Raw genomic sequence first — 23,150 nt, forward strand, 5'->3', positions numbered from 1 at the left:
CTACTATATCCCCACTACAATATCAACACTAATATATCCCCACTACTATATCCACACTACTATATCAACACTACTATATCAACACTACAATTTCAACACTACTATATCCCCACTACTATATCCACACTACTTTATCAACACTACTATATCCCCACTACTATATCAACACTACTATATCAACACTACTATATTAACACTACTATATCAACACTACTATATCCCCACTACTATATCAACACTACTATATCAACACTACTATATCAACACTAATATACCCCCACTACTATATCAACACTACTATATCCCCACTACTATATCCACACTACTTTATCAACATTACTATATCCCCACTACTATATCAACACTACTATATAAACACTACTATATTAACACTACTATATCAACACTACTATATCCCCACTACTATATCAACACTACTATATCAACACTAATATATCCCCACTACTATATCAACACTAATATACCCCCACTACTATATCAACACTACTATATCCCCGCTACTATATCCCCCACTACTATATCCACAATACTATACCCCCACTACTATATCAACACTACTATATCCCCACTACTATATCTCCCACTACTATATCCCTACTACTATATCCCCACTACAATATCCCCACTACTATATCAACACTACTATATTAACACTACTATATTAACACTACTATATCCCCACTACTATATCAACACTACTATATCCACACTACTTTATCAACACTACTATATCAACACTACTATATCCCCACTACTATATCCCCACTACTATATCAACACTACTATATTAACACTACTATATTAACACTACTATATCCCCACTACTTTATCAACACTACTATATCCACACTACTATCTCCACACTACTATATCAACACTACTATATCAACACTACTATATCCCCACTACTTTATCCCCACTACTATATCCACACTACTATATCCACACTACTATATCCCCACTACAATATCAACACTAATATATCCACACTACTATATCCACACTACTATATCCACACTACTATATCAACACTACTATATCCCAACTACTATATCCCCACTACAATATCAACACTAATATATCCCCACTACTATATCAACACTACTATATCCACACTACTATATCCACACTACTATATCAACACTAATATATCAACACGACTATATCCACACTAATATATCCACACTACTATATCCACACTACTATATTCACACTACTATATCCACACTACTATATCCACACTACTATATAGACACTAATATATCCACACTACTATATCCACACTACAATATCAACACTACTATATCCCCACTACTATATCCCCACTACAATATCAACACTAATATATCCACACTACTATATCAACACTACTATATCCACACTACTTTATCAACACTACTATATCCCCACTACTATATCCCCACTACAATATCAGCACTAATATATCCACACTACTATATCAACACTACTATATCAACACTACTCTATCAACACTACTATATCCCCACTACTATATCCACACTACTATATCCCCACTACTATATCCACACTACTATATCCACACTACTATATCCCCACTACTATATCAACACACTACTATATCCAAACTACTATATCAACACTACTATATTAACACTACTATATTAACACTACTATATCCCCACTACTTTATCAACACTACTATATCCACACTACTATCTCCACACTACTATATCAACACTACTATATCAACACTACTATATCCCCACTACTTTATCCCCACTACTATATCCACACTACTATATCCACACTACTATATCCCCACTACAATATCAACACTAATATATCCACACTACTATATCCACACTACTATATCCACACTACTAAATCCCCACTACAATATCAACACTAATATATCCCCACTACAATATCAACACTAATATATCAACACGACTATATCCACACTACTATATCCACACTACTATATCCACACTACTATATCCACACTACAATATCAACACTACTATATCCCCACTACTATATCCCCACTACAATATCAACACTAATATATCCACACTACTATATCCACACTACTATATCCCCACTACAATATCAACACTAATATATCCACACTACTATATCCACACTACTATATCCACACTACTATATCAACACTACTATATCCCCACTACTATATCCCCACTACAATATCAACACTAATATATCCCCACTACTATATCAACACTACTATATCCACACTACTATATCCACACTACTATATCAACACTAATATATCAACACGACTATATCCACACTAATATATCCACACTACTATATAGACACTAATATATCCACACTACTATATCCACACTACAATATCAACACTACTATATCCCCACTACTATATCCCCACTACAATATCAACACTAATATATCCACACTACTATATCAACACTACTATATCCACACTACTTTATCAACACTACTATATCCCCACTACAATATCAACACTAATATATCCACACTACTATATCAACACTACTATATCAACACTACTTTATCAACACTACTATATCCACACTACTATATCAACACTACTATATCCCCACTACTATATCCACACTACTATATCCAAACTACTATATCAACACTACTATATCCCTACTACTATATCCACACTACTATATCAACACTACTATATCCACACTACTATATCCACACTACTTTATCAACACTACTATATCCCCACTACTATATCCACACTACTATATCCACACTACTATATCAACACTACTATATCCCCACTACTATATCCACACTACTATATCAACACTACTATATCCCCACTACTATATCCCCACTACTATATCCCCACTACTATATCAACACTACTATATCCCCACTACTATATCCACACTACTATATCAACACTACTATATCCCCACTACTATATCCCCACTACTATATCCACACTACTATATCCCCACTACTATATCCACACTACTATATCCACACTACTATATCCCCACTACTATATCAACACACTACTATATCCAAACTACTATATCAACACTACTATATTAACACTACTATATCCCCCCTACTTTATCAACACTACTATATCCACACTACTATCTCCACACTACTATATCAACACTACTATATCAACACTACTATATCCCCACTACTTTATCCCCACTACTATATCCACACTACTATATCCACACTACTATATCCCCACTACAATATCAACACTAATATATCCACACTACTATATCCACACTACTATATCCACACTACTATATCAACACTACTATATCCCCACTACTATATCCCCACTACAATATCAACACTAATATATCCCCACTACTATATCCACACTAATATTCCACACTACTATATCCACACTACTATATCCACACTACTATATAGACACTAATATATCCACACTACTATATCCACACTACAATATCAACACTACTATATCCCCACTACAATATCAACACTAATATATCCACACTACTATATCAACACTACTATATCCACACTACTTTATCAACACTACTATATCCCCACTACAATATCAACACTAATATATCCACACTACTATATCAACACTACTATATCAACACTACTTTATCAACACTACTATATCCACACTACTATATCAACACTACTATATCCCCACTACTATATCCACACTACTATATCCAAACTACTATATCAACACTACTATATCCCTACTACTATATCCACACTACTTTATCAACACTACTTTATCAACACTACTATATCCACACTACTATATCAACACTACTATACCCCCACTACTATATCCCCACTACTATATCCACACTACTATATCAACACTACTATATCCCTACTACTATATCCACACTACTTTATCAACACTACTATATCCACACTACTATATCAACACTACTATATCCCCACTACTATATCCCCACTACTATATCCACACTATTATATCCACACTACTATATCCACACTACTATATCAACACTAATATATCCCCACTACTATATCAACACTAATATACCCCCACTACTATATCAACACTACTATATTAACACTACTATATCAACACTACTATATCCCCACTGTTATATCCACACTACTATATCGACACTACTATATCCCCCACTATTTTATCCACACTACTATATCCACACTACTATATCCGCACTACTATATTGACACTACTATATCCCCCACTACTATATCCACACTATTATATCCACACTACTATATCCACACTACTATATCAACACTTATATATCCCCACTACTATATCAACACTAATATACCCCCACTACTATATCAACACTACTATATCCCCACTACTATATCCCCCACTACTATATCCACACTACTATATCCCCACTACTATATCAACACTACTATATTAACACCACTATATTAACACTACTATATCCCCACTACTATATCCCCACTACTATATCAACACCACTATATTAACACTACTATATTAACACTACTATATCCCCACTACTTTATCAACACTACTATAACCACACTACTATCTCCACACTACTATATCAACACTACTATATCAACACTACTATATCCCCACTACTTTATCCCCACTACTATATCCACACTACTATATCCACACTACTATATCCCCACTACAATATCAACACTAATATATCCACACTACTATATCCACACTACTATATCAACACTACTATATCCCCACTACTATATCCCCACTACAATATCAACACTAATATATCCCCACTACTATATCCACACTACTATATCAACACTACTATATCAACACTACAATTTCAACACTACTATATCCCCACTACTATATCCACACTACTTTATCAACACTACTATATCCCCACTACTATATCAACACTACTATATCAACACTACTATATTAACACTACTATATCAACACTACTATATCCCCACTACTATATCAACACTACTATATCAACACTACTATATCAACACTAATATACCCCCACTACTATATCAACACTACTATATCCCCACTACTATATCCACACTACTTTATCAACATTACTATATCCCCACTACTATATCAACACTACTATATAAACACTACTATATTAACACTACTATATCAACACTACTATATCCCCACTACTATATCAACACTACTATATCAACACTAATATATCCCCACTACTATATCAACACTAATATACCCCCACTACTATATCAACACTACTATATCCCCGCTACTATATCCCCCACTACTATATCCACAATACTATACCCCCACTACTATATCAACACTACTATATCCCCACTACTATATCTCCCACTACTATATCCCTACTACTATATCCCCACTACAATATCCCCACTACTATATCAACACTACTATATTAACACTACTATATTAACACTACTATATCCCCACTACTATATCAACACTACTATATCCACACTACTTTATCAACACTACTATATCAACACTACTATATCCCCACTACTATATCCCCACTACTATATCAACACTACTATATTAACACTACTATATTAACACTACTATATCCCCACTACTTTATCAACACTACTATATCCACACTACTATCTCCACACTACTATATCAACACTACTATATCAACACTACTATATCCCCACTACTTTATCCCCACTACTATATCCACACTACTATATCCACACTACTATATCCCCACTACAATATCAACACTAATATATCCACACTACTATATCCACACTACTATATCCACACTACTATATCAACACTACTATATCCCAACTACTATATCCCCACTACAATATCAACACTAATATATCCCCACTAATATATCAACACTACTATATCCACACTACTATATCCACACTACTATATCAACACTAATATATCAACACGACTATATCCACACTAATATATCCACACTACTATATCCACACTACTATATTCACACTACTATATCCACACTACTATATCCACACTACTATATAGACACTAATATATCCACACTACTATATCCACACTACAATATCAACACTACTATATCCCCACTACTATATCCCCACTACAATATCAACACTAATATATCCACACTACTATATCAACACTACTATATCCACACTACTTTATCAACACTACTATATCCCCACTACTATATCCCCACTACAATATCAACACTAATATATCCACACTACTATATCAACACTACTATATCAACACTACTCTATCAACACTACTATATCCCCACTACTATATCCACACTACTATATCCCCACTACTATATCCACACTACTATATCCACACTACTATATCCCCACTACTATATCAACACACTACTATATCCAAACTACTATATCAACACTACTATATTAACACTACTATATTAACACTACTATATCCCCACTACTTTATCAACACTACTATATCCACACTACTATCTCCACACTACTATATCAACACTACTATATCAACACTACTATATCCCCACTACTTTATCCCCACTACTATATCCACACTACTATATCCACACTACTATATCCCCACTACAATATCAACACTAATATATCCACACTACTATATCCACACTACTATATCCACACTACTAAATCCCCACTACAATATCAACACTAATATATCCCCACTACTATATCAACACTAATATATCAACACGACTATATCCACACTACTATATCCACACTACTATATCCACACTACTATATCCACACTACAATATCAACACTACTATATCCCCACTACTATATCCCCACTACAATATCAACACTAATATATCCACACTACTATATCCACACTACTATATCCCCACTACAATATCAACACTAATATATCCACACTACTATATCCACACTACTATATCCACACTACTATATCAACACTACTATATCCCCACTACTATATCCCCACTACAATATCAACACTAATATATCCCCACTACTATATCAACACTACTATATCCACACTACTATATCGACACTACTATATCAACACTAATATATCAACACGACTATATCCACACTAATATATCCACACTACTATATAGACACTAATATATCCACACTACTATATCCACACTACAATATCAACACTACTATATCCCCACTACTATATCCCCACTACAATATCAACACTAATATATCCACACTACTATATCAACACTACTATATCCACACTACTTTATCAACACTACTATATCCCCACTACTATATCCCCACTACAATATCAACACTAATATATCCACACTACTATATCAACACTACTATATCAACACTACTTTATCAACACTACTATATCCACACTACTATATCCACACTACTATATCAACACTACTATATCCACACTACTATCTCCACACTACTATATCAACACTACTATATCAACACTACTATATCCCCACTACTATATCCCCACTACTATATCAACACTACTATATCAACACTACTATATCCCCACTACTATATCCACACTACTATATCAACACTACTATATCCCCACTACTATATCCCCACTACTATATCAACACTACTATATCCCCACTACTATATCCACACTACTATATCAACACTACTATATCCACACTACTATATCCACACTACTTTATCAACACTACTATATCCCCACTACTATATCCACACTACTATATCCACACTACTATATCAACACTACTATATCCCCACTACTATATCCACACTACTATATCCCCACTACTATATCCCCACTACTATATCCCCACTACTATATCCCCACTACTATATCAACACTACTATATCCCCACTACTATATCCACACTACTATATCAACACTACTATATCCCCACTACTATATCCACACTACTATATCAACACTACTCAATCCACACTACTATATCCACACTACTTTATCAACACTACTATATCCCCACTACTATATCCACACTACTATATCCCCACTACTATATCCCCACTACTATATCCACACTACTATATCCCCACTACTATATCAACACACTACTATATCCAAACTACTATATCAACACTACTATATTAACACTACTATATTAACACTACTATATCCCCACTACTTTATCAACACTACTATATCCACACTACTATCTCCACACTACTATATCAACACTACTATATCAACACTACTATATCCCCACTACTTTATCCCCACTACTATATCCACACTACTATATCCACACTACTATATCCCCACTACAATATCAACACTAATATATCCACACTACTATATCCACACTACTATATCCACACTACTATATCAACACTACTATATCCCCACTACTATATCCCCACTACAATATCAACACTAATATATCCCCACTACTATATCCACACTAATATATCCACACTACTATATCCACACTACTATATCCACACTACTATATCCACACTACTATATAGACACTAATATATCCACACTACTATATCCACACTACAATATCAACACTAATATATCCACACTACTATATCAACACTACTATATCCACACTACTTTATCAACACTACTATATCCCCACTACTATATCCCCACTACAATATCAACACTAATATAGCCACACTACTATATCAACACTACTATATCAACACTACTATATCCCCCACTACTATATCCACACTACTATATCCCCACTACTATACCCCCACTACTATATCAACACTACTATATCCCCACTACTATATCCCCCACTACTATATCCACACTACTATATCCCCACTACTATATCAACACTACTATATTAACACTACTATATTAACACTACTATATCCACACTACTATATCAACACTACTATATCCACACTACTATATCAACACTACTATATTAACATTACTATATCAACAATACAATATACACACTACTATATCCAAACTACTATATCAACACTACTATATCCCTACTACTATATCCACACTACTATATCAACACTACTATACCCCCACTACTATATCCCCACTACTATATCCACACTATTATATCCACACTACTATATCCACACTACTATATCAACACTACTATATCCCTACTACTATATCCACACTACTTTATCAACACTACTTTATCAACACTACTATATCCACACTACTATATCAACACTACTATATCCCCACTACTATATCCACACTACTATATCCACACTATTATATCCACACTACTATATCCACACTACTATATCAACACTAATATATCCCCACTACTATATCAACACTAATATACCCCCACTACTATATCAACACTACTATATTAACACTACTATATCGACACTACTATATCCCCCACTATTATATCCACACTACTATATCCACACTACTATATTGACACTACTATATCCCCCACTACTATATCCACACTATTATATCCACACTACTATATCCACACTACTATATCCACACTACTATATCAACACTTATATATCCCCACTACTATATCAACACTAATATACCCCCACTACTATATCAACACTACTATATCCCCACTACTATATCCCCCACTACTATATCCACACTACTATATCCCCACTACTATATCAACACTACTATATCCCCACTACTATATCCACACTACTATATCAACACTACTATATCCACACTACTATATCCACACTACTTTATCAACACTACTATATCCCCACTACTATATCCACACTACTATATCCACACTACTATATCAACACTACTATATCCCCACTACTATATCCACACTACTATATCAACACTACTATATCCCCACTACTATATCCACACTACTATATCCCCACTACTATATCAACACTACTATATCCCCACTACTATATCCACACTACTATATCAACACTACTATATCCCCACTACTATATCCACACTACTATATCAACACTACTATATCCACACTACTATATCAACACTACTATATCAACAATACTATATCCACACTACTATATCCAAACTACTATATCAACACTACTATATCCCTACTACTATATCCACACTACTATATCAACACTACTATACCCCCACTATTATATCCACACTACTATATCCACACTACTATATCCACACTACTATATTGACACTACTACTACTATTGACACTACTATATCCCCCACTTATCCCCCCATTTAAGTTTTCGACTTAAATTAATACTTCATTAGCATAATCATGTCCCTGATGGTCTAGTGGCTAGGATTCGGCGCTCTCACCGCCGCGGCCCGGGTTCAATTCCCGGTCAGGGAAATCAGATATAAAGTGTTAAATTCCCAGTCGGGGAATTGAAGCTCTAAATTTTAATTCAAGCCAAACTACAGATGTTTTTAAAGCATTCGACTTAAACTATGACTCCATTTGCATAATTGTGTCCCTGATGGTCTAGTGGCTAGGATTTGGCGCTTTCACCGCCGCGGCCTGAGTTTAATTCCCGGTCAGGGAAATGAGATTTAGAGTTTGGAATTCCAGATCCAACTTTTAATTCAAGCCAAACTGCAGATGTTTTTAAAGTTTTCGACTCAAATTATGACTTCATTAGCATTATTGTGTCCCAGATGGTCTAGTGGCTAGCATTCGGAGCTCTCACCGCTGCGGCCCGGGTTCAATTCCCGGTCAGGGAAATCGGATTTAGAGTTTGGAATTCCAGATCCAACTTTTAATTCAAGCAAAACTGCAGATGTTTTTAAAGTTTTCGACTTAAACTAAGACTTCATTAGCATAATCATGTCCCTGATGGTCTAGTGGCTAGGATTCTGCGCTCTCACCGCCGCGGCCCAGGTTCAATTCCCGGTCAGGGAAATCAGATATAAAGTGTTAAATTCCTAGTCGGGGAATTGAAGCTCTAAATTTTAATTCAAGCCAAACTACAGATGTTTTTAAAGCATTCGACTTAAACTATGACACCATTTGCATAAATGTGTCCCAGATGGTCTAGTGGCTAGGATTCGGCGCTCTCACCGCTGCGGCCTGGGTTCAATTCCCGGTCAGGGAAATCATATATAAAGTGTTAAATTCCTGGTCAGGGAATTCAAGCTTTAACTTTTAATTCAAGCCAAACTGCAGATGTTTTTAAAGTATTCGACTTAAACTAAGACTTCATTAGCATAGTCATGTCCCTGATGGTCTAGTGGCTAGGATTTGGCGCTTTCACCGCCGCGGCCCGGGTTCAATTCCCGGTCAGGGAAATCAGATATAAAGTGTTAAATTCCGAGTCGGGGAATTGAAGCTCTAAATTTTAATTCAAGCCAAACTACAGATGTTTTTAAAGCATTCGACTTAAACTATGACTCCATTTGCATAATTGTGTCCCTGATGGTCTAGTGGCTAGGATTCGGCGCTCTCACCGCCGCGGCCCGGGTTCAATTCCCGGTCAGGGAAATGAGATTTAGAGTTTGGAATTCCAGATCCAACTTTTATTTCAAGCCAAACTGCAGATGTTTTTAAAGTTTTCGACTTAAACTAAGACTTCATTAGCATAGTCATGTCCCTGATGGTCTAGAGGCCAGGATTCGGCGCTCTCACCGCTGCGGCCCGGGTTCAATTCCCGGTCAGGGAAATGAGACTTAGAGTTTGGTATTCCAGATCCAACTTTTAATTCAAGCCAAACTGCAGATGTTTTTAAAGTTTTCGACTTAAACTAAGACTTCATTAGCATAGTCATGTCCCTGATGGTCTAGTGGCTAGGATTTGGCGCTTTCACTGCCGCGGCCCGAGTTCAATTCCCGGTCAGGGAAATGAGATTTAGAGTTTGGGATTCCAGATCGAACTTTTAATTCAAGCCAAACTGCAGATGTTTTTAAAGTATTCGACTCAAATTATGACTTCATTTGCATAATTGTGTCCCAGATGGTCTAGTGGCTAGGATTTGGCGCTTTCACCGCCGCGGCCCGGGTTAAATTCCCGGTCAGGGAAATCAGATATAAAGTGTTAAATTCCTAGTCGGGGAATTGAAGCTCTAAATTTTAATTCAAGCCAAACTACAGATGTTTTTAAAGCATTCGACTTAAACTATGACTCCATTTGCATAATTGTGTCCCTGATGGTCTAGTGGCTAGGATTTGGCGCCTTCACCGCCGCGGCCCGGGTTCAATTCCCGGTCAGGGAAATCAGATATAAAGTGGTAAATTCCTGGTCAGGAAATTCCAGCTTTAACTTTTAATTCAAGCCAAACTGCAGATGTTTTTAAAGTATTTGACTCAAACTATGACTTCATTTGCATAATTGTGTCCCTGATGGTCTAGTGGCTAGGATTCGGCGCTCTCACAGCCGCGGCCCGGGTTCAATTCCCGGTCAGGAAATGAGATTTAGTGTTTGGAATTCCAGATCCAACTTTTAATTCAAGCCAAACTGCAGATGTTTTTAAAGTTTTCGACTTAAACTAAGACTTCATTAGCATGGTCATGTCCCTGATGGTCTAGTGGCTAGGATTTGGCGCTTTCACCGCCGCGTCCCGGGTTAAATTCCCGGTCAGGGAAACAAGATGTTTTTAAAGCATTCGACTTAAACTATGACTCCATTTGCATAATTGTGTCTCTGATGGTCTAGTGGCTAGGATTTGGCGCTTTCACCACCGCGGCCCGAGTTCAATTCCTGGTCACGGAAATGAGATTTAGAGTTTGGAATTCCAGATCCAACTTTTAATTCAAGCCAAACTGCAGATGTTTTTAAAGTATTCGACTCAAATTATGACTTCATTTGCATAATTGTGTCCCAGATGGTCTAGTGGCTAGGATTTGGCGCTTTCACCGCCGCGGCCCGGGTTCAATTTCCGGTCAGGGAAATGAGATTTAGAGTTTGGAATTCCAGATCCAACTTTTAATTCAAGCAAAACTGCAGATGTTTTTAAAGTTTTCGACTTAAACTAAGACTTCATTAGCTTAATCATGTCCCTGATGGTCTAGTGACTAGGATTTGGCGCTTTCACCGCCGCGGCCCGGGTTCAATTCCCGGTCAGGGAAATCAGATACAAAGTGTTAAATTCCTGGTCAGGGAATTCCAGCTTTAACTTTTAATTCAAGCCAAACTGCAGATGTTTTTAAAGTATTTGACTTAAACTTTAGATGTTTTTAAAGTTTTCGACTTAAACTAAGACTTCATTAGCATAGTCATGTCCCTGATGGTCTAGTGGCTAGGATTTGGCGCTTTCACTGCCGCGGCCCGAGTTCAATTCCCGGTCAGGGAAATGAGATTTAGAGTTTGGGATTCCAGATCGAACTTTTAATTCAAGCCAAACTGCAGATGTTTTTAAAGTATTCGACTCAAATTATGACTTCATTTGCATAATTGTGTCCCAGATGGTCTAGTGGCTAGGATTTGGCGCTTTCACCGCCGCGGCCCGGGTTAAATTCCCGGTCAGGGAAATCAGATATAAAGTGTTAAATTCCTAGTCGGGGAATTGAAGCTCTAAATTTTAATTCAAGCCAAACTACAGATGTTTTTAAAGCATTCGACTTAAACTATGACTCCATTTGCATAATTGTGTCCCTGATGGTCTAGTGGCTAGGATTTGGCGCCTTCACCGCCGCGGCCCGGGTTCAATTCCCGGTCAGGGAAATCAGATATAAAGTGGTAAATTCCTGGTCAGGAAATTCCAGCTTTAACTTTTAATTCAAGCCAAACTGCAGATGTTTTTAAAGTATTTGACTCAAACTATGACTTCATTTGCATAATTGTGTCCCTGATGGTCTAGTGGCTAGGATTCGGCGCTCTCACAGCCGCGGCCCGGGTTCAATTCCCGGTCAGGAAATGAGATTTAGTGTTTGGAATTCCAGATCCAACTTTTAATTCAAGCCAAACTGCAGATGTTTTTAAAGTTTTCGACTTAAACTAAGACTTCATTAGCATGGTCATGTCCCTGATGGTCTAGTGGCTAGGATTTGGCGCTTTCACCGCCGCGTCCCGGGTTAAATTCCCGGTCAGGGAAACAAGATGTTTTTAAAGCATTCGACTTAAACTATGACTCCATTTGCATAATTGTGTCTCTGATGGTCTAGTGGCTAGGATTTGGCGCTTTCACCACCGCGGCCCGAGTTCAATTCCTGGTCACGGAAATGAGATTTAGAGTTTGGAATTCCAGATCCAACTTTTAATTCAAGCCAAACTGCAGATGTTTTTAAAGTATTCGACTCAAATTATGACTTCATTTGCATAATTGTGTCCCAGATGGTCTAGTGGCTAGGATTTGGCGCTTTCACCGCCGCGGCCCGGGTTCAATTTCCGGTCAGGGAAATGAGATTTAGAGTTTGGAATTCCAGATCCAACTTTTAATTCAAGCAAAACTGCAGATGTTTTTAAAGTTTTCGACTTAAACTAAGACTTCATTAGCTTAATCATGTCCCTGATGGTCTAGTGACTAGGATTTGGCGCTTTCACCGCCGCGGCCCGGGTTCAATTCCCGGTCAGGGAAATCAGATACAAAGTGTTAAATTCCTGGTCAGGGAATTCCAGCTTTAACTTTTAATTCAAGCCAAACTGCAGATGTTTTTAAAGTATTTGACTTAAACTATGACTTCATTTGCATAATTGTGTCCCAGATGGTCTAGTGGCTAGGATTTGGAGCTTTCACCGCCGCGGCCCGGGTTCAATTTCCGGTCAGGGAAATGAGATTTAGAGTTTGGAATTCCAGATCCAACTTTTAATTCAAGCAAAACTGCAGATGTTTTTAAAGTTTTCGACTTAAATTAATACTTCATTACCATAATCATGTCCCTGATGGTCTAGTGGCTAGGATTCGGCGCTCTCACCGCCGCGGCCCGGGTTCAATTCCCGGTCAGGGAAATCAGATATAAAGTGTTAAATTCCTAGTCGGGGAATTGAAGCTCAAAATTTTAATTCAAGCCAAACTACACATGTTTTTAAAGTATTTGACTCAAACTATGACTTTATTTGCATAATTGTGTCCCTGATGGTCTAGTGGCTAGGATTCGGCGCTCTCACAGCCACGGCCCGGGTTCAATTCCCGGTCAGGGAAATGAGATTTAGAGTTTGGAATTCCAGATCCAACTTTTAATTCAAGCCAAACTGCAGATGTTTTTAAAGTTTTCGACTTAAACTAAGACTTCATTAGCATAATCATGTCCCTGATGGTCTAGTGGCCGGGATTTGGCGCTCTCACCGCCGCGGCCCGGGTTCTATTCCCGGTCAGGGAAATCAGATATAAAGTGTTAAATTCCTGGTCAGGGAATTGAAGCTCTAAATTTTAATTCAAGCCAAACTACAGATGTTTTTAAAGCATTCGACTTAAACTATGACTCCATTTGCATAATTGTGTCCCTGATGGTCTTGTGGCTAGGATTTGGCGCTTTCACCGCCGCGGCCCGGGTTAAATTCCCGGCCAGGGAAACGAGATTTACAGTTTGGAATTCCAGATCCAACTTTTAATTCAAGCCAAACAGCAGATGCTTTTAAAGTTTTCGACTTAAATTAATACATCATTAGCATAATCATGTCCCTGATGGTCTAGTGGCTAGGATTCGGCGTTCTCACTGCCGCGGCCCGGGTTCAATTCCCGGTCACGGAAATGAGATTTAGAGTTTGGATTTCCAGATCCAACTTTTGATTCAAGCGAAACTACAGATGTTTTTAAAGTTTTCGACTTAAACTAAGACTTCATTTGCATAATTGTGTCACTGATGGTCTAGTGGCTAGGATTCGGCGCTCTCACCGCTGCGGCCCGGGTTCAATTCCCGGTCAGGGAAATCATATATAAAGTGTTAAATTCCTGGTCAGGGAATTCAAGCTTTAACTTTTAATTCAAGCCAAACTGCAGATGTTTTTAAAGTATTCGACTTAAACTAAGACTTCATTAGCATAGTCATGTCCCTGATGGTCTAGTGGCCGGGATTTGGCGCTCTCACCGCCGCGGCCCGGGTTCTATTCCCGGTCAGGGAAATCAGATATAAAGTGTTAAATTCCTGGTCAGGGAATTGAAGCTCTAAATTTTAATTCAAGCCAAACTACAGATGTTTTTAAAGCATTCGACTTAAACTATGACTCCATTTGCATAATTGTGTCCCTGATGGTCTTGTGGCTAGGATTTGGCGCTTTCACCGCCGCGGCCCGGGTTAAATTCCCGGCCAGGGAAACGAGATTTAGAGTTTGGAATTCCAGATCCAACTTTTAATTCAAGCAAAACTGCAGATGTTTTTAAAGTTTTCGACTTAAATTAATACTTCATTACCATAATCATGTCCCTGATGGTCTAGTGGCTAGGATTCGGCGCTCTCACCGCCGCGGCCCGGGTTCAATTCCCGGTCAGGGAAATCAGATATAAAGTGTTAAATTCCTAGTCGGGGAATTGAAGCTCAAAATTTTAATTCAAGCCAAACTACACATGTTTTTAAAGTATTTGACTCAAACTATGACTTTATTTGCATAATTGTGTCCCTGATGGTCTAGTGGCTAGGATTCGGCGCTCTCACAGCCACGGCCCGGGTTCAATTCCCGGTCAGGGAAATGAGATTTAGAGTTTGGAATTCCAGATCCAACTTTTAATTCAAGCCAAACTGCAGATGTTTTTAAAGTTTTCGACTTAAACTAAGACTTCATTAGCATAATCATGTCCCTGATGGTCTAGTGGCCGGGATTTGGCGCTCTCACCGCCGCGGCCCGGGTTCTATTCCCGGTCAGGGAAATCAGATATAAAGTGTTAAATTCCTGGTCAGGGAATTGAAGCTCTAAATTTTAATTCAAGCCAAACTACAGATGTTTTTAAAGCATTCGACTTAAACTATGACTCCATTTGCATAATTGTGTCCCTGATGGTCTTGTGGCTAGGATTTGGCGCTTTCACCGCCGCGGCCCGGGTTAAATTCCCGGCCAGGGAAACGAGATTTACAGTTTGGAATTCCAGATCCAACTTTTAATTCAAGCCAAACAGCAGATGCTTTTAAAGTTTTCGACTTAAATTAATACATCATTAGCATAATCATGTCCCTGATGGTCTAGTGGCTAGGATTCGGCGTTCTCACTGCCGCGGCCCGGGTTCAATTCCCGGTCAGGGAAATGAGATTTAGAGTTTGGAATTCCAGATCCAACTTTTAATTCAAGCCAAACTGCAGATGTTTTTAAAGTTTTCGACTTAAACTAAGACTTCATTAGCATAATCATGTCCCTGATGGTCTAGTGGCCGGGATTTGGCGCTCTCACCGCCGCGGCCCGGGTTCTATTCCCGGTCAGGGAAATCAGATATAAAGTGTTAAATTCCTGGTCAGGGAATTGAAGCTCTAAATTTTAATTCAAGCCAAACTACAGATGTTTTTAAAGCATTCGACTTAAACTATGACTCCATTTGCATAATTGTGTCCCTGATGGTCTTGTGGCTAGGATTTGGCGCTTTCACCGCCGCGGCCCGGGTTAAATTCCCGGCCAGGGAAACGAGATTTACAGTTTGGAATTCCAGATCCAACTTTTAATTCAAGCCAAACAGCAGATGCTTTTAAAGTTTTCGACTTAAATTAATACATCATTAGCATAATCATGTCCCTGATGGTCTAGTGGCTAGGATTCGGCGTTCTCACTGCCGCGGCCCGGGTTCAATTCCCGGTCACGGAAATGAGATTTAGAGTTTGGATTTCCAGATCCAACTTTTGATTCAAGCGAAACTACAGATGTTTTTAAAGTTTTCGACTTAAACTAAGACTTCATTTGCATAATTGTGTCACTGATGGTCTAGTGGCTAGGATTCGGCGCTCTCACCGCTGCGGCCCGGGTTCAATTCCCGGTCAGGGAAATCATATATAAAGTGTTAAATTCCTGGTCAGGGAATTCAAGCTTTAACTTTTAATTCAAGCCAAACTGCAGATGTTTTTAAAGTATTCGACTTAAACTAAGACTTCATTAGCATAGTCATGTCCCTGATGGTCTAGTGGCCGGGATTTGGCGCTCTCACCGCCGCGGCCCGGGTTCTATTCCCGGTCAGGGAAATCAGATATAAAGTGTTAAATTCCTGGTCAGGGAATTGAAGCTCTAAATTTTAATTCAAGCCAAACTACAGATGTTTTTAAAGCATTCGACTTAAACTATGACTCCATTTGCATAATTGTGTCCCTGATGGTCTTGTGGCTAGGATTTGGCGCTTTCACCGCCGCGGCCCGGGTTAAATTCCCGGCCAGGGAAACGAGATTTAGAGTTTGGAATTCCAGATCCAACTTTTAATTCAAGCAAAACTGCAGATGTTTTTAAAGTTTTCGACTTAAATTAATACTTCATTACCATAATCATGTCCCTGATGGTCTAGTGGCTAGGATTCGGCGCTCTCACCGCCGCGGCCCGGGTTCAATTCCCGGTCAGGGAAATCAGATATAAAGTGTTAAATTCCTAGTCGGGGAATTGAAGCTCAAAATTTTAATTCAAGCCAAACTACACATGTTTTTAAAGTATTTGACTCAAACTATGACTTTATTTGCATAATTGTGTCCCTGATGGTCTAGTGGCTAGGATTCGGCGCTCTCACAGCCACGGCCCGGGTTCAATTCCCGGTCAGGGAAATGAGATTTAGAGTTTGGAATTCCAGATCCAACTTTTAATTCAAGCCAAACTGCAGATGTTTTTAAAGTTTTCGACTTAAACTAAGACTTCATTAGCATAATCATGTCCCTGATGGTCTAGTGGCCGGGATTTGGCGCTCTCACCGCCGCGGCCCGGGTTCTATTCCCGGTCAGGGAAATCAGATATAAAGTGTTAAATTCCTGGTCAGGGAATTGAAGCTCTAAATTTTAATTCAAGCCAAACTACAGATGTTTTTAAAGCATTCGACTTAAACTATGACTCCATTTGCATAATTGTGTCCCTGATGGTCTTGTGGCTAGGATTTGGCGCTTTCACCGCCGCGGCCCGGGTTAAATTCCCGGCCAGGGAAACGAGATTTACAGTTTGGAATTCCAGATCCAACTTTTAATTCAAGCCAAACAGCAGATGCTTTTAAAGTTTTCGACTTAAATTAATACATCATTAGCATAATCATGTCCCTGATGGTCTAGTGGCTAGGATTCGGCGTTCTCACTGCCGCGGCCCGGGTTCAATTCCCGGTCACGGAAATGAGATTTAGAGTTTGGATTTCCAGATCCAACTTTTGATTCAAGCGAAACTACAGATGTTTTTAAAGTTTTCGACTTAAACTAAGACTTCATTTGCATAATTGTGTCACTGATGGTCTAGTGGCTAGGATTCGGCGCTCTCACCGCTGCGGCCCGGGTTCAATTCCCGGTCAGGGAAATCATATATAAAGTGTTAAATTCCTGGTCAGGGAATTCAAGCTTTAACTTTTAATTCAAGCCAAACTGCAGATGTTTTTAAAGTATTCGACTTAAACTAAGACTTCATTAGCATAGTCATGTCCCTGATGGTCTAGTGGCCGGGATTTGGCGCTCTCACCGCCGCGGCCCGGGTTCTATTCCCGGTCAGGGAAATCAGATATAAAGTGTTAAATTCCTGGTCAGGGAATTGAAGCTCTAAATTTTAATTCAAGCCAAACTACAGATGTTTTTAAAGCATTCGACTTAAACTATGACTCCATTTGCATAATTGTGTCCCTGATGGTCTAGTGGCTAGGATTCGGCGTTCTCACTGCCGCGGCCCGGGTTCAATTCCCGGTCACGGAAATGAGATTTAGAGTTTGGATTTCCAGATCCAACTTTTGATTCAAGCGAAACTACAGATGTTTTTAAAGTTTTCGACTTAAACTAAGACTTCATTTGCATAATTGTGTCACTGATGGTCTAGTGGCTAGGATTCGGCGCTCTCACCGCTGCGGCCCGGGTTCAATTCCCGGTCAGGGAAATCATATATAAAGTGTTAAATTCCTGGTCAGGGAATTCAAGCTTTAACTTTTAATTCAAGCCAAACTGCAGATGTTTTTAAAGTATTCGACTTAAACTAAGACTTCATTAGCATAGTCATGTCCCTGATGGTCTAGTGGCCGGGATTTGGCGCTCTCACCGCCGCGGCCCGGGTTCTATTCCCGGTCAGGGAAATCAGATATAAAGTGTTAAATTCCTGGTCAGGGAATTGAAGCTCTAAATTTTAATTCAAGCCAAACTACAGATGTTTTTAAAGCATTCGACTTAAACTATGACTCCATTTGCATAATTGTGTCCCTGATGGTCTTGTGGCTAGGATTTGGCGCTTTCACCGCCGCGGCCCGGGTTAAATTCCCGGCCAGGGAAACGAGATTTAGAGTTTGGAATTCCAGATCCAACTTTTAATTCAAGCCAAACAGCAGATGCTTTTAAAGTTTTCGACTTAAATTAATACATCATTAGCATAATCATGTCCCTGATGGTCTAGTGGCTAGGATTCGGCGTTCTCACTGCCGCGGCCCGGGTTCAATTCCCGGTCACGGAAATGAGATTTAGAGTTTGGATTTCCAGATCCAACTTTTGATTCAAGCGAAACTGCAGATGTTTTTAAAGTTTTCGACTTAAACTAAGACTTCATTTGCATAATCATGTCCCTGATCGTCTAGTGGCTAGGATTCGGTGCTCTCACCGCCGCGGCCCGGGTTCCATTCCCGGTCTGGGAAATGAGATTTAGAGTTTGGAATTCCAGATCCAACTTTTAATTCAAGCAAAACTGCAGATGTTTTTAAAGTATTTGACTCAAATTATGACTTCATTAGCATTATTATGTCCCAGATGGTCTAGTGGCTAGCATTCGGAGATTTCACCGCCGCGGCCTGAGTTCAATTCCCGGTCAGGGAAATGAGATTTAGAGTTTGGAATTCCAGATCCAACTTTTGATTCAAGCGAAACTACAGATGTTTTTAAAGTTTTCGACTTAAACTAAGACTTCATTTGCATAATTGTGTCACTGATGGTCTAGTGGCTAGGATTCGGCGCTCTCACCGCTGCGGCCCGGGTTCAATTCCCGGTAAGGGACATCATATATAAAGTGTTAAATTCCTGGTCAGGGAATTCAAGCTTTAACTTTTAATTCAAGCCAAACTGCAGATGTTTTTAAAGTATTCGACTTAAACTAAGACTTCATTAGCATAGTCATGTCCCTGATGGTCTAGTGGCTAGGATTTGGCGCTTTCACCGCCGCGGCCCGGGTTCAATTCCCGGTCAGGGAAATCAGATATAAAGTGTTAAATTCCGAGTCGGGGAATTGAAGCTCTAAATTTTAATTCAAGCCAAACTACAGATGTTTTTAAAGCATTCGACTTAAACTATGACTCCATTTGCATAATTGTGTCCCTGATGGTCTAGTGGCTAGGATTTGTCGCCTTCACCGCCGCGGCCCGCGTTCAATTCCCGGTCAGGGAAATCATATATAAAGTGTTACATTCCTGGTCAGGGAATTCAAGCCAAACTGCAGATGTATTTAAAGTATTCGACTTAAACTAAGACTTCATTTTTATGATTGTCTCCCTGATGGTCTAGTGGCTAGGATTCGGCGCTCTCACCGCCGCGGCCCGGGTTCAATTCCCGGTCAGGGAAATGAGATTTAGAGTTTGGAATTCCAGATCCAACTTTTATTTCAAGCCAAACTGCAGATGTTTTTAAAGTTTTCGACTTAAACTAAGACTTCATTAGCATAGTCATGTCCCTGATGGTCTAGGGGCTAGGATTTGGCGCTTTCACCGCCGCGGCCCGGGTTCAATTCCCGGTCAGGGAAATCAGATATAAAGTGTTAAATTCCTAGTCGGGGAACTGAAGCTCTAAATTTTAATTCAAGCCAAACTACAGATGTTTTTAAAGCATTCGACTTAAACTATGACTCCATTTGCATAATTGTGTCCCTGATGGTCTAGTGGCTAGGATTTGGCGCCTTCACCGCCGCGGCCCGGGTTCAATTCCCGGTCAGGGAAATCAGATATAAAGTGGTAAATTCCTGGTCAGGAAATTCCAGCTTTAACTTTTAATTCAAGCCAAACTGCAGATGTTTTTAAAGTATTTGACTCAAACTATGACTTCATTTGCATAATTGTGTCCCTGATGGTCTAGTGGCTAGGATTCGGCGCTCTCACCGCCGCGGACCGGGTTCAATTCCCGGTCAGGGAAATCAGATATAAAGTGTTAAATTCCTAGTCGGGGAATTGAAGCTCTAAATTTTAATTCAAGCCAAACTACAGATGTTTTTAAAGCATTCGATTTAAACTATGACTCCATTTGCATAAATGTGTCCCTGATGGTCTAGTGGCTAGGATTTGGCGCTTTCACCGAAGATGCTTAGGCCCAGCTGGGGAACGCTCCCCACGAAGCCCGGGTCTCAGCCCTGGAGCCCTGTGTTTCCGAAAACCAGGTTTCTGAAATCTGCGACCTGGTGGCCCAGTGATGTCGGCTGGAACTTTTTTTTTCGGGGCCGTTCAAATTTCTCCAGGGGATTTTAGGGCTTTGCGCCACATATTCCGACTTTTACTTAGTTTCTGACGGAGCCATCAGCATGTTCTGACATCAGCATCCGAGAATAGTGTCCCGTACTGGGACATGGTCTCGCATATCCCGCTCTCTAGAACTATGTTCTGTGTATTTCCTTCATCCACCGCACCTGCTGTTCTGCCATCAGTGTCCGACAATAGCGCTTCTTCATCGGATATCAGCCGGGATCTCACGCTCTCTGGAACTGTTTAATTCATCCATCCGCTGCACCTGCTGTTCTGCCATCAGTGTCCGACAACAGCGCTTCTTCATCGGATATCAGCCGGGATCTCACGCTCTCTGGAACTGTTTAATTCATCCATCCGCTGCACCTGCTGTTCTGCCATCAGTGTCCGACAACAGCGCTTCTTCATCGGATATCAGCCGGGATCTCAAGCTCTCTGGAACTGTTTAATTCATCCATCCACTGCACCTGCTGTTCTGACATCAGCATCCGAGAATAGTGTGCCGTTCTGGGACTTCGTCAGGGATATCCCGCTCTCTGGAACTATGTTCTGTTTATTTCCTTCATCCACTGCACCTGCTGTTCTGACATCAGCATCCGAGAATAGTGTCCCGTACTGGGACATGGTCTGGGATCTCCCGCTCCATGGAACTGTGTTCTGATTATTTCCTTCATCCACTGCACCTGCTGTTCTGACATCAGCATCCGAGAATAGTGTCCCGTACTGGGACATGGTCAGGGATCTCCCGCTGTCTGGAACTGTGTATTCATCCATCCGCTGCACCTGCTGTTCTGCCATCAGTGTCCGTGAACAGTGCTTCTTCATCGGATA

At 39.5% G+C, this 23,150-nt stretch overlaps 16 non-coding genes across 16 annotated transcripts; all 16 read left to right on the forward strand.

Annotated features, from left to right (window-relative positions):
- The first annotated feature begins 10,174 nt into the window (after positions 1-10,174).
- trnae-cuc (transfer RNA glutamic acid (anticodon CUC)) lies at positions 10,175-10,246 on the forward strand. Its single transcript has one exon. It is a non-coding gene; the product is annotated as a tRNA-Glu (tRNA).
- An 863-nt stretch (positions 10,247-11,109) lies between these two features.
- Positions 11,110-11,181, forward strand: trnae-uuc (transfer RNA glutamic acid (anticodon UUC)). Its single transcript has one exon. It is a non-coding gene; the product is annotated as a tRNA-Glu (tRNA).
- A 121-nt stretch (positions 11,182-11,302) lies between these two features.
- trnae-cuc (transfer RNA glutamic acid (anticodon CUC)) lies at positions 11,303-11,374 on the forward strand. Its single transcript has one exon. It is a non-coding gene; the product is annotated as a tRNA-Glu (tRNA).
- Positions 11,375-12,029: 655 nt separating this feature from the next.
- On the forward strand, positions 12,030-12,101 carry trnae-uuc (transfer RNA glutamic acid (anticodon UUC)). The gene has a single exon. It is a non-coding gene; the product is annotated as a tRNA-Glu (tRNA).
- Positions 12,102-12,399: 298 nt separating this feature from the next.
- trnae-uuc (transfer RNA glutamic acid (anticodon UUC)) lies at positions 12,400-12,471 on the forward strand. Its single transcript has one exon. It is a non-coding gene; the product is annotated as a tRNA-Glu (tRNA).
- Positions 12,472-12,882: 411 nt separating this feature from the next.
- trnae-uuc (transfer RNA glutamic acid (anticodon UUC)) lies at positions 12,883-12,954 on the forward strand. The gene has a single exon. It is a non-coding gene; the product is annotated as a tRNA-Glu (tRNA).
- A 523-nt stretch (positions 12,955-13,477) lies between these two features.
- Positions 13,478-13,549, forward strand: trnae-uuc (transfer RNA glutamic acid (anticodon UUC)). Its single transcript has one exon. It is a non-coding gene; the product is annotated as a tRNA-Glu (tRNA).
- Positions 13,550-13,847: 298 nt separating this feature from the next.
- Positions 13,848-13,919, forward strand: trnae-uuc (transfer RNA glutamic acid (anticodon UUC)). The gene has a single exon. It is a non-coding gene; the product is annotated as a tRNA-Glu (tRNA).
- Positions 13,920-14,330: 411 nt separating this feature from the next.
- Positions 14,331-14,402, forward strand: trnae-uuc (transfer RNA glutamic acid (anticodon UUC)). The gene has a single exon. It is a non-coding gene; the product is annotated as a tRNA-Glu (tRNA).
- A 299-nt stretch (positions 14,403-14,701) lies between these two features.
- Positions 14,702-14,773, forward strand: trnae-cuc (transfer RNA glutamic acid (anticodon CUC)). The gene has a single exon. It is a non-coding gene; the product is annotated as a tRNA-Glu (tRNA).
- Positions 14,774-16,185: 1,412 nt separating this feature from the next.
- On the forward strand, positions 16,186-16,257 carry trnae-cuc (transfer RNA glutamic acid (anticodon CUC)). Its single transcript has one exon. It is a non-coding gene; the product is annotated as a tRNA-Glu (tRNA).
- Positions 16,258-18,218: 1,961 nt separating this feature from the next.
- On the forward strand, positions 18,219-18,290 carry trnae-cuc (transfer RNA glutamic acid (anticodon CUC)). Its single transcript has one exon. It is a non-coding gene; the product is annotated as a tRNA-Glu (tRNA).
- Positions 18,291-20,993: 2,703 nt separating this feature from the next.
- Positions 20,994-21,065, forward strand: trnae-uuc (transfer RNA glutamic acid (anticodon UUC)). The gene has a single exon. It is a non-coding gene; the product is annotated as a tRNA-Glu (tRNA).
- A 295-nt stretch (positions 21,066-21,360) lies between these two features.
- Positions 21,361-21,432, forward strand: trnae-cuc (transfer RNA glutamic acid (anticodon CUC)). Its single transcript has one exon. It is a non-coding gene; the product is annotated as a tRNA-Glu (tRNA).
- Positions 21,433-21,538: 106 nt separating this feature from the next.
- Positions 21,539-21,610, forward strand: trnae-uuc (transfer RNA glutamic acid (anticodon UUC)). Its single transcript has one exon. It is a non-coding gene; the product is annotated as a tRNA-Glu (tRNA).
- A 121-nt stretch (positions 21,611-21,731) lies between these two features.
- Positions 21,732-21,803, forward strand: trnae-uuc (transfer RNA glutamic acid (anticodon UUC)). The gene has a single exon. It is a non-coding gene; the product is annotated as a tRNA-Glu (tRNA).
- Positions 21,804-23,150: the final 1,347 nt, after the last annotated feature.

This window comes from Gasterosteus aculeatus, chromosome 11 (assembly GCF_964276395.1).
Source record: "Gasterosteus aculeatus chromosome 11, fGasAcu3.hap1.1, whole genome shotgun sequence".
Lineage (NCBI taxonomy): Eukaryota > Metazoa > Chordata > Actinopteri > Perciformes > Gasterosteidae > Gasterosteus > Gasterosteus aculeatus.